Below are 17,156 nucleotides of genomic sequence, written 5' to 3'. Positions count from 1 at the left end.
AGTTGTGAGGAGCTGGGTACCATAACGTCGTTTTTTTCAAGGAAAGCTTCAGATGAAGCAACAGTGTGGACTGGATGCTTGAAGAAAGCAAATGACATAATACATTGTGCTCTCATGGTAACCACAAGAGGAGACTCATCTGAACAGCAGGATCAGTGAGTTAACACTGACAGAGGTGTCATCTCAGGGCTGCTGTTAATAAGCCAATGTGGGCCCAAGTTACATCCCAGTTCTAGATGTCTCTGTCCTTGAGGAAAATACAACTAGGATGTTATGGCTCAAGTCCTGCTACAGAAGCCAAGCCTGTCTGTTTTCAGTCCCAGCTGGCAAACGGCTTAAGACTCTCGTGATACCCACACCTTTACAGAATGAAAAGTTACAAAATTTCCCAGATGAAAGCACTCTGGCAGAGAACTGACGTAGGATGAGGTCTGGCTCACGGGAAGGAAATTTAAGAAGAGACAGAAAGGAGGCTCTGTCCAGGGTAAATCAGTGCCTGGCAAACACTAAAATATGAAATTTGAAGCCTGTCATTTCCAATGTTTGAAACCCTCTTCTCATTCCTCCTACCACATATCCACGGGCTGCACTGACAGAGTCCCAGTTCATCAGCTTTTAAACAGAGCTTGACACTGAAGAGCTCTAACTCAAGGGGCTTGTGGTGGTTTAAATATATTTCCATCACTAGTAGATTTCTTTCTCCATTACACCCTTTAGAGAAGGGATCAGATTTCTTTTAATCTCTGTACATCACCTCAACATTTCATAATGCATCAAGAGAACCAACAGAGAACAGAACAAAGAACAGGTCTAAAGTCTTCCTCACAATTTTCACTTACTAATTTTTGCTTTATTGACTTCCCCAGATAACAGAGGCAGCCACATTGCCCAGGTATACTTGTCACATTTCATCAGAAAATTCAGTACATTGTTTTTGCCATTGCTCCATTCTGATTGTCAGACCCATCTAACGCAAACAAGAACACTTGTTCCACAGCTTCATCAGATCTGCAGCTTTGAGAATTCAGCTGTGACCAGAGATTTCAAGCAGCAGCCACTGCTCAACACTCTGAAGCTTCTCAAATGGTCAGTTACACCCACAGCCCAAACTATACAGCTCAGTCGTATCTACCTACAGCTGCCCAACATGATCTAGTACTGTCTAGAGTATCTTATCACAGATCTCTTCTTCAAGTAATCATTTAATTTTCTTTTCAAACAAAGTTAAGAGATTAGGAGTCTAAGTCTTTCTTTTCAAATCTTCCTGTAACTCTTTCCAAACACCTTCCAATTTGCCAACATCCTTTTTGATGTCCACACGTCACACTTGGACACACATTTCTATTTGTCCAGTAAGAGTACTCCGAAGCTAATCAGCACAGTTCTTTCTATTAAGCAGTTTTCCATTTTACAGCTTTACTTTCACCATACATTGCTGTTGGGCTGCACACACTCTGTTCATCTGTGCTTCATTCCAACTAGGCTTGCTTTGGTGGGAAGGAAAAAAATGTAAATGCTTGCTTTCACACACAATTTAATTTGTGCTTGCAGTAGATCATACACAATTCCATTACACCTGCTTCCAAAAAGAGGTGTTCCTAAGATTTTAGTACTGGGGGCCAGAAGGACATGGGAAGACACCAACATTAAAAAAAAGCAAAAAGCATTGCCTAACTTGAGAAAAGAAATTAATGCCCTTGGCCCATTACAGCCCAGGCCACTCATGGCCTAGTTCAGCACCAGCAAAAGTGTCCATGAGCTCCATGCTAAGGAGAAGAGGATGCTGCATATGTCAAAGCGGAACCTTGGTTGTGATGACTTTGAAGATATGAGGTTACAAAATGGAAAATCTCTTTCCAGTAGGCAGTACAATTCCAATTGGCCATTACAGCATAAAACTTCCAAGGATTACTGGCAACTTCAGGAGGAGGCAACTGTGCAGCTATAAAACATCTGGCCATATTTCACAGAGCGAACACACACTTTCTGGGGCCCCACTTCAGAGTTCTGCAAGAGCAGCCCTGGTTGCTGACAAGTACTGCTGAGTCTCCAGAGCCCATGATACTGTCCCAAATCAAAAATGCCACAGCTAACAAATCACCAGAGGTATTTGTACCAGAATCACATAATCCACATCTTTCTTTCGCACAGAGAACATGTTCTAGATATCTCCCATGATAATGCCCTCTGCATTGTCACTGGTAGCAGCCAGGCTCACTGACTGAGCACAGCACAGGCCGGGCTCGCTGGTTGCATTATCATGAAATGCTTTAATTGCATTAAATACTTAACTCTGCTCACTAGAATGGTAAAAAGGCTGGAGAAAAAAAAATAAAGAAAAGCTTGCAGAAGGAGAGGAAGCACAAGAGGAGGTTAAAAGCAAGCAGTAACTTTAGAGCCATAGCAATCGGTGACAGCAGGAGACTCCAGGTACCCATGTGGTCAGTACTAAAACCTCTGTTCTCCCATCTTAGACATAGGCATTTTCATACTCTCCAAGTGAAGACAGTAAAACAGCATTAAAAGAAAAAAAATCAACAACTTTACTACAATTACATGAATGCAACAGTGAAAAACAACGAAAGCAGCTTGGCATTTTTATAAGACAGTTCAAATAAAAATTAATGGTACATATAATAATAATTCCAAAAGTATTTTGTTTCCATTTATATGCAACTAAGAGACAATTTTTGGTGCATTTGGTTTTATACGTGTATATGCAGCAAAGTGAAAATTCTGCATGTGGGAAAATAAATAAGTGGTTATATGACTGGTTGACAGCAAGATTTGTAGAGCTAATTAGCTCAAGGAATAGTAAAGGCACTCAAAACTAACAGCTCATCAAATAGTTCTTCATACAAGAGATATCTGTCACCCTGCCTGTGCTGAATAAATATCTTTACTGTTTTCCAGAGATCAATGCCAACAGAAGCAAATCAAAACAAAACAACAGCAAAAAACACCAAGCCCCAAAGAACACCACACCTAAGCTGACCTCACCAACAGCAATTCCATGGGATCACAGAATCACAGAATCATCAAGGTTGGAAGAGACCTTCAAGATAATTGAGCCCAACCATCAACCCAGTACCACCATAATCACCCCTAACCATGTCTCCAAGTGCCACATCCAGATACCTCTTGAATATTCCAGAGACAGTGATTCCCTGGGCAACTTATTCCAATGTCTGACCACTCTTTCAGTGATTTTTTTTTTCTAATCTGAACCTCCGCTGGCACGACTTGAGGTTATTTCCTATCATCCTTTCACTTGAGACACAGCAGAAGAGGGTGACTCCCACCTGGCTACACCCTCCTGCCAGGTCGTTGTAGAGAGCGAGAAGGTCCTGCAGAGCATCCACATCTCCAAACTGAGCAATCCCAGTTCCCTCGGTCACTCCTCACAGGACATCTTTTTAGACTCTTCCCTAGTTCCAGTGCCCTTCTCTGGGCACCAGAGCACCTCCAGCACCTCAATGTCCTTTTTGCAGTGAAGGGCCAAAACTGAACCTAGGATTCCAGGTGCCTCACCAGTGCCAATACAGAGTGATGGTCACCCCCCTGGTCCTGCTGACACACTATGGCTGATCCAGGCCAGGATGTCATTGACCTTCTTGCCCACCTGGGCACACACTGGCTCATATTCTGCAAGTTGTCAACCCACACAACTAAATCACTTTCTGCTGAGCAACTCTCAAGCCACTCCTCCCCTGGCCTGGAGCACTGCATGAAGTTGCTGAGACACAAAGTGCAGGACTCAACACTTGCCCTTATTGAACTTTATGACTTATCCTCAGCCCATTGCTCCAGACTGTCTAGATCCCTCTGCAGAGCCTTCCTGCCCACCCAACTTAGTGCAATCTGCAGACTTACTGAGGACACCCTGAATCCCCTCATCCAAATCTTTAATCTAATATTGAACGTGACTGGCCACAATACCAAGCCCTGGGGAACCTCACTCGTGACTGGCCATCGTTCACCATCACTTTCTGGGCCTGACCATCCAACCAGTTTTTCAGCCAGTGAGGGTTTCACCCAGTGAGGTAAAAGAAGTTGCTGGAAATACCAAGTAGAAACTACTTCTGCTGCAGCCAAATCCAGCTTCCTGTGATCCAAGACGGATGAGAGTCAGAGTCACAGCTATCAATACACCTTAAATTCTGTAATATACATAAATACTCTTCTTGGTTTTAGTCTGGGGCCAGAGACCATCATTTTGGCCGGTCAGACTGTGTCCAGCCTGGATTATACAACACTGTGTTATTACAGCCCTGAACAAAAGAGCAGGCAGGGAATGGAAGAGTTCACACAGCCCCTCTGCTCTCTGTCTGTTCTGCCAGGCTCAAACCATGGCACAGCCTGTTGGATTTTCTGTCACTCAGGATGTCTCTGCAGGAGACCCTGGATGAATTTCAGCAGAAGATATGCATTAAACTACAAAAGCAGCCACCTCCAACTTGCTAATCCCTATGCATGCAGCTGGGACTACAGGGGAAAGCAGAATTCTGGGCAATTCCATGTCCCCCTCAGGCAGCCAGCATTCTTGACAGCCTGAGACAGAGCGAGCATCTCAGCACCATGAACCAAGGGACACGTGCAGAGTCTCCCAGGCACTCATGTGTGTGCAAGACCTGCTCCAAGTCTCAGGATCCTGAAGAAAATGTAGCCCCTTACAGAAGATGTGGGCCTAAGATGAACTAAGCCATATTTTTTGATGTCTCTCCTGCTACTGTTAGAGAAGAGAGAGGAGGTGAGTCCTTACAGGGGTTGGAAAAGCTTCTACCTTGCTTCTGCATGAAAAATCTGCACTTCCACATCCTAAGCAGATGCCACTGACATAAAACTGCAGATCCACAGTGCAAAACACCTTGAAATCGGTAAAGGGTTGAATGAACTGCCTGTCCCACAGCCGAGGGTTGTCCTCACTCCACTGTCCTTATTCAGATCCCAGTGCTTGTTTCTTGTGTGCAAAGCCAGGCCCAATTCATATACCTATTTCAGATCCCACTGGAAAAGACAGTATTTATTTATTTATTTATCTGTTTGCAAATCTCATGCCACAACATGTGAATTGAGCCCAGCACTTCATTGCTATTAAAGAGCCAGGAGGCTGCACCTCAGCCTCCCTCCTCTCCAAACCAGCTGTCAGGCCAGCTGCAAACTGAGCCATTTCAGATATCCATAAAACATGTCCTGTCACACAGCATAAGAACTGTGTGTGCTCCTCTTGGGCATTGAGTCCTTCCTTGTATGGTTATCTGTATTGTGCTGAAAATTATGATTAATTAGGAAGACAGAACACATCCCCAAAGCACACTCAGTAGAAAAGGTAACACCTTGTGTAGATATTTGAGGTCAAATAATTTTCCATGAGAGTTCACTACAGAAGTGTTGCTTCATCAAAAACAAACAGGTTCAAGCAAGTGCTTTTGTATCAGGGGACCCAACAGGGCCGTGTACTACAGATTAAGGAAACAATTAAGAAAAAATAACAGATTAAATAGTAAAAATCAACAGTGTGATAGGAAGGCTTACAGTAAACACTGTGTCTCACCTGCATTTTTAAAACCCACATATATCACCTTATTCGATCCACTTGTCTAAAAAAAGTAGACTGAAATGGATAGTTTTATTCCTTGGGAGGACTTGTGTGAAATACTTCATTGTGAGAGACAAACCAGGTTACAAGACATTGTTCTGGGCAGAACATCTGGTTACAGTTAGCAAAAGAAAAGAAAGTACTTGTCTGTCCATATCTTGTACTCCTGCAGAGGAGAAAGTAACATAATAAGGTGATGACACAGACCAAATAAAAAGAAGAAAAATAAAGTAGCAGTGAGCGTGCACTGAGGGCAGCTTCCTCAAACCAAAAGGAAGGACCCAAATCTGTCCTACTTCTGGCAGTAAGTGCTTGATGGGACAGAGGAGGAAAAGGATAAATTTTAGAAGCAGCTGTGGGAGGGAATCACTTCCACAAATACCATGAGAAAACGGAACTCCCTCAAAAAGACCATGAGAACTCCAACAGCTCCTGACAGCTCATACTGGCAGCACTGTCCCCAGTAGAGAGAAATGTAATAATGTTAAAGAGTAAAATTCATGGCTTATACAGTTTTATTATTGACATTCAAGTAAAATATCAGATCCTCTGGCAAGCATTATTTCTAATAGATCTGGAATTGTGATATAGCTATTATTCGATCAACTCAGTTTTGCAAATTAAATTGATATCTGAAGCCATTCCAAGAGACATAATGAGACTGTAGTAGTTACATATTTAAAAGAGGAGAAAAAGTAAACCATCTGTTTGCTTATGTACAGTAATAGACAACATACCCTTGCCATCTTTTTTGATTTTGACACTGTACTCCTTTGAAGAACTACTCAGAAGAAAAATGCTCAGGCTGTAGCTAGCTTTCATCATACTCCCCAAATCATAGCCCTCTTTTACAGCAAATCATTACAATTCTCTTCACCTTTTTATGCAAGCGCTGTCTTGGATATAAGGGCCATTTGGGGCAAACCTAATTTGATGAAACATTGGCCTTGTCTTCTGAGCATTTCAAAATGATGACACACATTTCAGCATTTGAATTCTTCTAAACCTGAGGCATGATAGTGAGTGAAAGCAGAACTGAGCAAACTCACATCTGAACATGCATCTGTGATTTAACTTTTAGTACTTTGTCAAATCTTTCTGAGTTTCTTTAATAACAAAGCAGTACAAGAGGTGTGTTTCCATTGAGATATTGAATCTGACTCTTGAAAACATGGTACAAAGAAGGCTAATCACAATTTTCATTTTACTCTTTTAGTGCTGACACTTCCCCCACCAAGTTCAATAACTTTTCTCAGGTTGACTAAGGTGACCAGAGTGACAAAAGTCCACATTCACAACTAATATAATTCATGACAAATTATTTCTACTGTGTTCCTCCTCTCATATTGAATTCTTCTTGTGTGTGAAAAGATGGCCACGGCCAGCACTGTGACTGTAATTGAGGTTCATGGAGTTGCTATTTCCATTATCAAACCCAGTTTCCAAGGTTTAATGTCAGCAGTTCAAATTGCACAAGTTATCAGCAGAGTCACATTTTGTGCTTATCTGTTTATAAAAGCACAGTTTAAATCCACTCAGCTGTTACTGAATCAGAGATCTATAAACCATGACCTGCATCTTCCTCTTCAGCTCTTTAGGACCTGCATGCTCTGAACACCAAAAAGTCCTCTGGCAAGTACCTGAAATTAAACTGTGGGGGAGATATCTCCTTTTTTCTTTTCTTTTTCTTTTTTTCTTCCCACCAAAACCATTTGTATAGACTATGGAAGAAAAATAAAGGAAAACCTAATATGCTTTTTGCACCACAAAGCAACAATGAATTCCTAAGAACCAGAATTTTCGAAGCTCTGTAGGTACATCAGGTACATAAGCCCCACAAAAGTACAGCAACTTGGATGGGTAATTTCTGAAACACCATCTCTGGAAGAACATAGGTTGGGGCAAATTCTGAGATCGGGAAAGACAACATGGTCTTTCCACTCAGAATATAACATCAGCTGGGAGCTGACAGCTTTCATTTTTTCAGGTGTCAGAGTTTTGGCCTCTGTAAAAAGGTGAAGTACATACTTCTCCTGCACAAAAGAGAAGATTAATTTGTTTCTCAGGCATGATGAGATCTTGAGCCCTGAAAATACTTCTCTCTCTGCTAGTCCCAACACTCAGTGATTCCGTCTCTGCTCAGAGGTGCCTTGGTGGCATAGAAGGCAGTTCCTCTCTGCCCCAGAAGAGAGTAGGTTTGGGAGAAGCCTGATCAAACATTCAGGGGCTGCTTTGTCCAGTTTTGTGTCCATTGCTTTATAGAAGCAGCGATGGAACTGTACCTGGACCTTCCTGCATGGAGAGGCATCAGGAGTAAAACTGATCCAGTGTGAATGAGCCGTGGGTGTGAAAGGCTCATCCATAGCTGGAAGCAAAGCCGAGCAAGCCAAGCACAGCCATTACTCTGCATGTTTTGCCAGGAAGCCACGTGAAAAGAGAACATTGTCCCCAACAGAGAGATGGTTCTCGGGTTCTAGGTCCTGCATGATGGTGGAAGAAAGAAAAAAACTAATCAAAATACTGCATCCTGTATCTATCCATAGCTTATTACAGAGGCAGAATTTACTGTTTTGGAGTAAGTTCCTTCATCTAACACTATTCTGGTCTTAAGAGTATTTTAGTTTGGAGTAATTCCTCCAAACTGAAATACTAAGCAAAACAAGTCAAAACTGATGCAGCCTAGCACTGAAATCCAGAAGGGATTGAGGAAAACCTTCTGCAATATGAAACGGAGTGAAAAACAATTAGTGAAATATTTCAAGAAGAAAAAAGTCTAGCCTTGGTAATAACAATCTTTTTATAATAACAAACAATCCTGATTGTATAAGCAGTATTTGTGTCCATCATCTACTTATAGCATTGTCTCAGTTTAATGAGACTGAAGGGTTTTGCTAAGGAGGATGAATTATGAGGAAGACCAAACGCCTCCCTCTAAGCAATTGCAAATCCAAAATTAAGAGAGTCCAATTGAGGAAGTATGGAGAAAGAAAAAATAACAGCCCTTTATTAAAGGATATATATGTATTGGCCGAACAACAAAAGAACACAAAACAACTAAACAACCCTGTACCCAAAAATCCCCTTCAAAAACAAAACAGTTTGGTACTTTCCATCCTTTGGTGCAATTCTAACCATGGCCAGCAGGGGGCGCTGTTGGCCCCAGGGCACGGGAGGAGCCGCGATGGAAATTCCGCCCCACCGAGAAGGGAAGAGGAAAAGGGGGAAAGGGGGAAAAGGGGGAAAAGGGGGAAAAGGGGGAAAAGGGGGAAAAGGGGGAAAAGGGGGAAAGGGGGAAAAGGGGCTCTTCCCATGAAACTCACGCTGGCTGTGGCTGGCTGTGGCCAGGAATTCCCCTTTTTGTCAATGGACACACGCCACTGCCAACATGGGAGCGGAGCAGGGAGAGGGCGACCTCCTCCCCAAAAAGTTCCTTTGCAGGTGGGTCAAACCTCTCCGATGAGCAGGTCCGGGCTGGGGGCAGAACAGGGCACAGGAAAACGGAGCCAGAAAACAGTCAGATGACCAGGCTGAAAACAAAGTGAACCTCAGACCCCTCCAACACACACCTTGCCTGAGTTAAGGCAAGAGTGAAGTGCCTCCCGTTTCCGAGGAGAGGTAAAAAAAGCTCATCACCCCTCCCCCCCAGTGTTCGGAGGGCCATCAGCTTGGAATGTGGATCTGCTGGTTAGTTCTTTCGTGTGGATCAATCACCGAAGGCAAACCACCCTTTCCATTTAAGATCTTTCTTTTATAACGATGCAGGGGAAAATAAAAAAGAACTCTCCCTTGGTTTTGTTTTAGAGCAAGTAAACCTATGACAAACATGACTTTAATCTCCAATATTTCTTCCATACTAGTGAGACTTCAGAGCATCTTCTTTCCAGCCAGTCTAATTATAACAGTAAAAAAGAGAAAGAAGTACTCAAATCCAGGGATTTGTTTCTCCTTCCTGCACTGAGACACCTTCTTTTGGTTGAGTTATGATTGCAAAGGTGAACAATGACGAAGCACATCAGAACTGAGATAATAAGCACATATAACTTGCTTAACTATCTTCACTCTGTTATGCAATGTTCAATATTGATTTTGATTCAACTAAACTGCTATTGGAGTTATCTGTTCCAGACAGCTGCCAAATACCTGCTCAGTAATGTGTCCAAATTCATTAACAGTTTTGTTTTAATAATATTTCTTTTTAAAGTTTAATTTTATCCACACATTAGCTTCATATTACTTATGCAAATAAAAGCTTTATGGCTCTATTAGCAATAATTCATTATCATTCCCTACTGACTTAGTGAAGGAATTTGTAACTTTGGAGTACATCCAGAGCTTTTAATTGAAGATACTAAGGGAAGCCTACATTTAGTTACAATCATTTGCACATACTAATCAAATATGATTAGCATAAGTCCCTCAAATTCTTTCCAGGCTCAAAGATAAATTGTCTAGTATAGGACTTCTCCTCGAATCCTGTCTGAAGGATACTGTATGAAGATGGAATCCGATGAGCATCCTGGCAGAATGAGGCTGTGATTGTTGGAAATGGGATCCCAGACAAGAAGGTGATCTATTTATTGAAAGTTACTGCTCCATCTTCACCATTATGGCAGAGGTAACACTTGGCTCTTCCTCCTCTGTCTAGCCCTTATCATCTCTAAGCAGAGGGAGAAAGGAAAGCAGCAGCTCTACCCATGGTGATTTCTCTCCCAGGGACTCACTCCAGGTGATGTGGTAGCAGGGAAGGAAGGAAATACAAAGACTGTGTGTCAGGTTGCAAAACCTAAAGTGTTTTAGTAGCTGCAACTGATGGAGAATGTTTGGGTGCAACTTTTTTCTGTTTCTTTACATCTCCTCAACTGGCCATGGAATGGATCATAACTAGCTGTTTGGTATTGCCACAGAAGCCCTACAGGGCTGGGTCTTCTAAGTTCCAGTGCTTCTATCTCCACTCCGAAGGTGGAGGACTAGACCCTAAACTGCCTCAAAAAACTTATTAAGAAAATTGCATTGTGTACCTTCCTTTCTTTGTGCTCTAAATGAGCTCTTGTTGAATCAGGAACTGATTTGTGTTTACTTTAGTATGTTGCAAGTCCCATAAGGACTGTGGGTATCTCCTCATCTCCGACAGAAGATGTTTTAATTAGCCAATTATATTAGTAAAAAGCAATCTAGTTTCTAGGCCGAAGAATAGCATAGCACAGATATTAAAATCAAATTAGCAAGACATACCAGTGTTTTCCTTCGGCATGTAAAAGCGACCTCCTGCACGGATAATCAGCATTGTGTCTGGGTGTGATCTGCAGCAGTGAAAAGCACACACAGTGCTGAGTAATGACACAGTGACAGGTATATGAACTTCTCTCTACTGTATCCAGCTTTTAGCCTTTTAATTTAGTTTATTGGTAATTACGGAGTGTCTTTACGCTTTAAAAAACAAACAGCATTGCAAACAATGAGCAAAGCACATACACTAAAAAGAAAGGGGGAGGTAGGGGTAGATCTTACAGCTTGACTCCACACAGACTTTTTCTTTCCTCAAAAATACAAGTTTACACCGAAGCAGAGAATTAGAATGTTTGATCCAGGGTGATGGCTCTTTTGATTGCTGGCTAGTGAGAGCTGAAAGGAATCTTTAAAACTGTGTTTAGAATTTACCGTCTGAGATAAAAACTGACTGAAAACATGTTTATTTGAGTACTAAAACCAGACATTTACAAAACAAATAGCTGCTTTGAAAAATGTGTTTCCACCTTCCCCCAAAGAAAAGAGCAGCCTGCTCTTCCATACCTGGTACCAGCAGCCCTGCTTCCAAACCCCAGCTGAGCCACACAGGGAGACATTGGGAAAAGAGGTGTGGATTTGTTTGGATAAGACTTTTATCCTTTAAAGGCCGGAGCAACAGAGTGACCGCCTTGGCAAAGCTCACAGATCAGCTCTGCTTAACCCCTGAACTCTGAGTCCTTATTGCAACCTTTCATGGGCTCCATGGTGTAACCCACCTCTGACCAAAACAGGGCCAAAGGACAGTGCCATGATGAAGAGGCAGAAATGGGCTCAGGTACCAGCTGTAGGGGCTCTCTGACCCTACAGGATGCAGAGCCTGTCTCTGCTGCACCTTGTGCTGCAGCAGCTCCAGCCCCAAGGTCAGGTTGGACTTGGGCTGGGAGTAATTGCTCCCGTCACAGCTTGTGACAGGTGCCCCAGATCAGGACACACTCTGATCTGCTCTAATATATAAAGAAAATCACATACAGAAAATGGGAGCTCTTAAAGGTGCAGTGCATCCACATAGCTGGACCCAAATTTAATCTGTTCAAAATTACTGTAAGGGTGGACTGCAGAGATCATTTCAGCCTCCCTGGCATTGGTGTATGTTTCTGACTGTGTTCCATGCTGCTGAGGGAGATGCAGAGAGGACTGACAATCCAAAAGAAAGGCAAACGAAATACGAAAGTGTATCAGCACTGTTCTGATTTCACTGCTGCCAACACTACTAGTTCGCCCTCCAAACAGAATTCTACATATTTTATTTTATCTGAAGGAGCATAATGTCCTCGTACTGTTTTTGTTCTGTAATTCCTTCTCCTTATCCCAGTGTCCACTCGCTGCTCTTAAACAAACAGTAGGATCATGCACTGGATTAAACCACATAATCCATCATTTAAACAAAAGGATTGATCAAGAACTCAGCTCTCCCTGCGCTTTTTGACTAAAATGCACACAGGAATTTCCACATATTTTTGGAACCAGTGACATTCAAACCCACCACCTAGGGCTCACTACGCTTGGTCCTGCTGAACACTTGACATCAGTGCTATGTCCAAAGACGGACTAACATCAGCTTCTTATGAAGACCATGGCATTTTTTGTATCTATTGGAAAGCACTTAGACACATGATTTCTTTTTATATTTCCTAGAGTAAATAAAATATTCTGAAATTACATTTCAGTAATTTTGCAGAATTTCATGCGAGGGCCCTGTTTGTCACCTTCCCTTCAGCCCTGTGACATTATTTCTACACTTGCTCACCCAGAATCCTCCCCCATTCCACAAGGTAACTCTTCATAAATGCTACCAGATGCACAGGGGAGGCAGTGATTCCTGGCTGTGTTGGCATCCTGTTTCTGAGGTAACACGATGCTCTGGTAGCATTACAGAGGGTATTTCCACCAGTGTAACTTTCCTGCAAACACCTGCAGAGAGGTGAGCTCAGGTGGGAGCTCTGACACCGCTGCCACCACCACAACCAACAACAGACAGGCCACGGGCAGTGCTGGGAGCTCTGGGAATGAGCCACCAGCCACCGTTGGGACGGGGACTCCAGGGCTGATCCCACCACCTTGCCTGTGCTTTGCTTGGCAGCACATCTGCAGCAAAGGCAATGTCCCTGTCACCTTGGGCCAGCCAGCCTGGGTGACTGCCACAGTGAAGGCTCTGACACGGGGTGCAAAAGTGCACTGGCACTGTGAAATCACTTGGCTACTGCAGCTCAGGTTTGTCATTAGCAATCACACTCCTGGCCTACAGTGGGACCGGGGCCCTACCAGTGGGGAAGAGAGGAAAAATCAGGTGGCTGATCCTGGGCTTCTGCACCTCAGTGAGAGGAACAGAGAGACAAACTGAAAGAACACCATGCAGGATCCAGCTGTGGCTGCTTTGCAATCTAAGTTGTGGTGCCATGATTTTGGGATGAACTTCCCTCTCCTAGGCACAAAGTGTATGAGTAAAGAATGCTAAATTACATGCAAGTCACATTAAGAACAATCAGTGGCATGTAATAAGGAATCTAATAGTTCATAAAAGAGATGCAAATTCATTTTTATGGGTGCACTATAATAAGCCAATTATTTCAGAGCTCTTCAATTATGCAGTTTCAAAAAGCTGAATTGCTTTAAAATTTTTTTAAGAACCTTTAAGTTTTTTGTATAGCTTACAAGGAAAAGAAAATATATCTGCCTTGCAACATTAAAAAAAAGCAACAAAAACCCAAAACCCACCCCCAAACATGATGCCATGTTGCAAGCAGGAGCAACACAAACATAGAAGAATATGTCAGCTGGCAAACCACGAGTGTAGAAGGCATGCAGATATGGAGCTCTGTGTTCGTCCCTATCCTGAGACAGGCCTTGAGAGCTCAGCCTGCAGCACACGGGGGTGAGTATGAGATGAGGACTCATGGCCCTGTAGGGGATCCACATCGGTACAGCTCACCCTATGAAGGACTGTATTCTATGAAGGACCATCGGGGTGCAGAGACCCCCCCCTGCACTCCATGGAGAAGTGACCCTCGGGACAGTAGATATGGAAGAACTACTGCCTGAGGGGTGGTCCTACACTGGAGAGGTCCATCAAGGGCTGTTACTCGTGGGAGGGACCCCACAGAACAGGGGGAGGACTCAGAGCTGTGCCCCCGCCGTAACCCGTGGTGAGGACCATGGTGGAGTAGCCTGTCCCCCTGCAGCCCATGGAAGAGTGACCTGTCGGACAGCAGATCTGGAAGACCTGTTGCCCAAGGGGTGGACTTGTTCCCCTGCACTGATGTGGGGGGAGGAAGGAGAACATGGAAGGAAGGAGGGGTGGGTGGAAAGTGTGTTTAAGACAGGTTTATTTCTCACTCTTTAAATCTTATCCTATTAGTAATAAATTTTAGTATTAACCCCACGATGAGTCTGTTTTCCCTGTGTGATCTCTCCCAGCCCAGAGTGACTTTAGTGGGTGCCTGGAATCTGTCCAAGGTCAACCCACAACAGTTGGACCTCAGCAAAGCCTTTGACACTGTCTCCCACAGCATTCTCCTGGAAAAGTTGCAGCCCACAGCTTTGACAGGGGCACTCTGTGCTGGGTCAGGAACTGGCTGGAGGGCTGGGCCCAGAGAGTGGTGGTAAACGGGGCTGTATCCTGTTGAGATCTGTTCACCAGTGGTGTCCCCAGGGATCAGTGTCGGGCCCAGTTCTGTTTAATATCTTTATCGATGATTTAGATGAGGGGATTGAGTCCATCATCAGCAAAGTTGCAGATGACACCAAGATGGGGGGGAGTGTCAATCAGCTGGAAGGCAGGAGGGCTCTGCAGAGGGACCTGGACAGACTGGAGAGTTGGGCTGATTCCAACAGGATGAGGGTCAACCAGGCCAAGTGCCGGGTCCTGCATTTTGGTCACAACAACCCCCGGCAGGCTGGGGACAGAGTGGCTGGAGAGCAGCCAGGCAGGAAGGGACCAGGGAGTTTGGATGGACAGGAAGCTGAACAGGAGCCAGAGTGTGCCCAGGTGGCCAAGAAGGCCAATGGATCCTGGCCTGGATCAGGAACAGTGTGGCAGCAGGACCAGGGAAGTGATTCTTCCCCTGGACTCAGCGCTGGTGAGGCCACCCCTGGAGTGCTGTGTCCAGTTCTGGGCCCCTCAGTTCAGGAAGGACATGGAGGGGCTGCAGCAGGTCCAGAAAAGAGCAACGAGGCTGGTGAAGGGATGGGAACACAAGTCCTATGAGGAGAGGCTGAGGGAGGCGGGGTTGTTTAGCCTGGAGGAGGCTCAGGGGAGACCTTATCACTCTCTACAACTCCCTGGAAGAAGGTTGTAGCCAGGTGGGGGTCGGGCTCTTCTCCCAGGAACCAGCAGTAGAACAAGAGGGCTCGGTCTTAAGCTGTGCCAGGGGAGGTTTAGGTTGGATATTAGGAAGAAATTCTTTACAGAGAGGGTAATCAGGCATTGGAATGGACTGCCCAAGGAAGTGTTGGATTCTCCATCCCTGGAGGTTTTTAAGATAAGATTGGATGTGGCATCAGTGCCATGGTCTGGGAACCACAGCGGTGTTGGATCAAGGGTTGGACTTGATGATCTCAGAGGTCCCTTCCAACCCAGCTGATTCTGTGATTCTGATGGGTGACACAGTTTCACTGAAGTCTTTGCTTCTTCAATTGCTCGTGGTTGCTTACAGGGAATTTATTGCTGATGGTTACTTACAGGGAAACAAAAGCAAAACCAGTTCTGAACCAGAGATCACATGAAGGAGCAAACCTCCCTTTGCAGTTTTATGCCTTTTTATGCCTTTTTAAGACTTCTGCTGCACTGATTGCTATATTCAAATGTTTTCCTGCAGGGCACCTCACTGCTGACCTTGGCAGCTGGTGTGACATGGCCTGGTTTTGGTCTGTGATTTTCAACTGGGACAAAAGAGTTCAAACGCTGTATGGGCAGTTCCTATCTCTAATACAACCATTTTTCATTCACAGAGCCACAAAACACTCTGCAGGGGCATATCAATTTCAAGAAATTGAAAAAATCACAGTCGTTCACATCTTGGCCACACAATAATAACAAACTCAGGCTTAACTCAGCATGTACAGTTATAAAGTGCTTGACTCCATCCCAATCTCTCTCATTACCATTTACCCCTTTCCCACATATGCACATTTATAAATGACCTGAGGAAAGGGCTTCCCTTTCTGTAAAATGAATAATTATATTTTTCAGCCTTTGCTTGCAAATTCTTCGGACCAATGTGCAGATAAAAGTGAAAACACTCTGCTGTATGTGCCAAATATTCCTGGAGAGAACACCCGAACAGATCAAGTTTCTGAGTAGCAGCAAAAGAGGCAATAAATTATTACATCATTCTCTACTTTAAGTGGCCTGGAGATAGTACAATATTGACCGACATCCAGATATACAATCAATTGTTTAGCTTTGAAAATGCTTTTTGACCAAGGCCTACCTAGAACAATGTACATCAGAGTTTGAACACTTTCCTATCAAAATCCATGTGTATTGTTTGCAATGCGAAAATGATGCTCATTTTAAAAAAGACCATATTCAAAACACAAATGTAAAAAAATTATGTAAAGTGTCTAAAACCCAGATCTGCATGAGATTCCGAGGTGGCTTTGGAGAAGGACATAATCGAGCAGAGCTGATTTGAGCTCCCAGTGTCTGAATCTGCAGTCAGCTGACCTTCTGGGACAGAATAATTTTAATAGCATTCTGGCCTTATAATGCTGTAAACTATATCATCAATACATACATCAGTCTTGGGTAAGAAAATAATAAATTAGTTAATTTTTTTCATTTAGCCAACAGCCAGTGCAAGCCATGGCTTTATTTACAAAAGGTTAAACATTCCTTTAATTGGATTGCTGGCATTTAAGTGTGCAGCGGAATATCCTTCAGCAGTGTCCCTTTTATTTGTGACTGGAGAAGTGCCTAGAGAAATGCCAAGGGAATATTTAATTTTAATAAAAAAGAGAAGCTTAAGATGCCTTTGGAGGCTTATGTTACATCTCAAAACTACCATGAACTAATGAATTTAATCTAAAAGGTCCCCAACCACAGGACTGAAGGGAAATTGCAACCCTGGTGTAGCTTGAACAAGCTGACTTTCTGTGTGTGTTAGCAGTGGTAATGCTGCTTACATTCTGTTATGAATACAAACACACACATCCAAAGTTTTTTATCACTTAGAAGATATTTTTAAATGAGAAATATGGCTGCCCTGCAGTATCCTAAAGACACTTCCAAGAACCATTCATGTCAGAAACTTGCAAATAAATAGAGCAAAAA

At 43.6% G+C, this 17,156-nt stretch overlaps 2 long non-coding RNA genes across 2 annotated transcripts in view; one reads left to right on the top strand and one right to left on the bottom strand.

The window, feature by feature from the left end:
- Nucleotides 1-17,156, bottom strand: part of LOC127480935 (uncharacterized) — a 119,027-nt gene that overhangs the window by 9,762 nt on the left and 92,109 nt on the right. The gene's annotated exons all lie outside the window — the stretch shown is intronic.
- The window catches only part of LOC127480934 (uncharacterized), a 349,754-nt gene continuing 347,459 nt past the window's right edge, over nt 14,862-17,156 (top strand). Inside the window, exon 1 of the long non-coding RNA XR_007908056.1 lies at nt 14,862-15,036. This is a non-coding gene — a long non-coding RNA (uncharacterized LOC127480934). The remainder of the gene's footprint in view (nt 15,037-17,156) is intronic.

Source organism: Manacus candei, unplaced genomic scaffold, assembly GCF_025592945.1.
Source record: "Manacus candei isolate 608988 ecotype Guabito, Panama unplaced genomic scaffold, ASM2559294v1 h1tg000076l, whole genome shotgun sequence".
Lineage (NCBI taxonomy): Eukaryota > Metazoa > Chordata > Aves > Passeriformes > Pipridae > Manacus > Manacus candei.
This window is presented reverse-complemented; position numbering and strand designations above follow the sequence as displayed.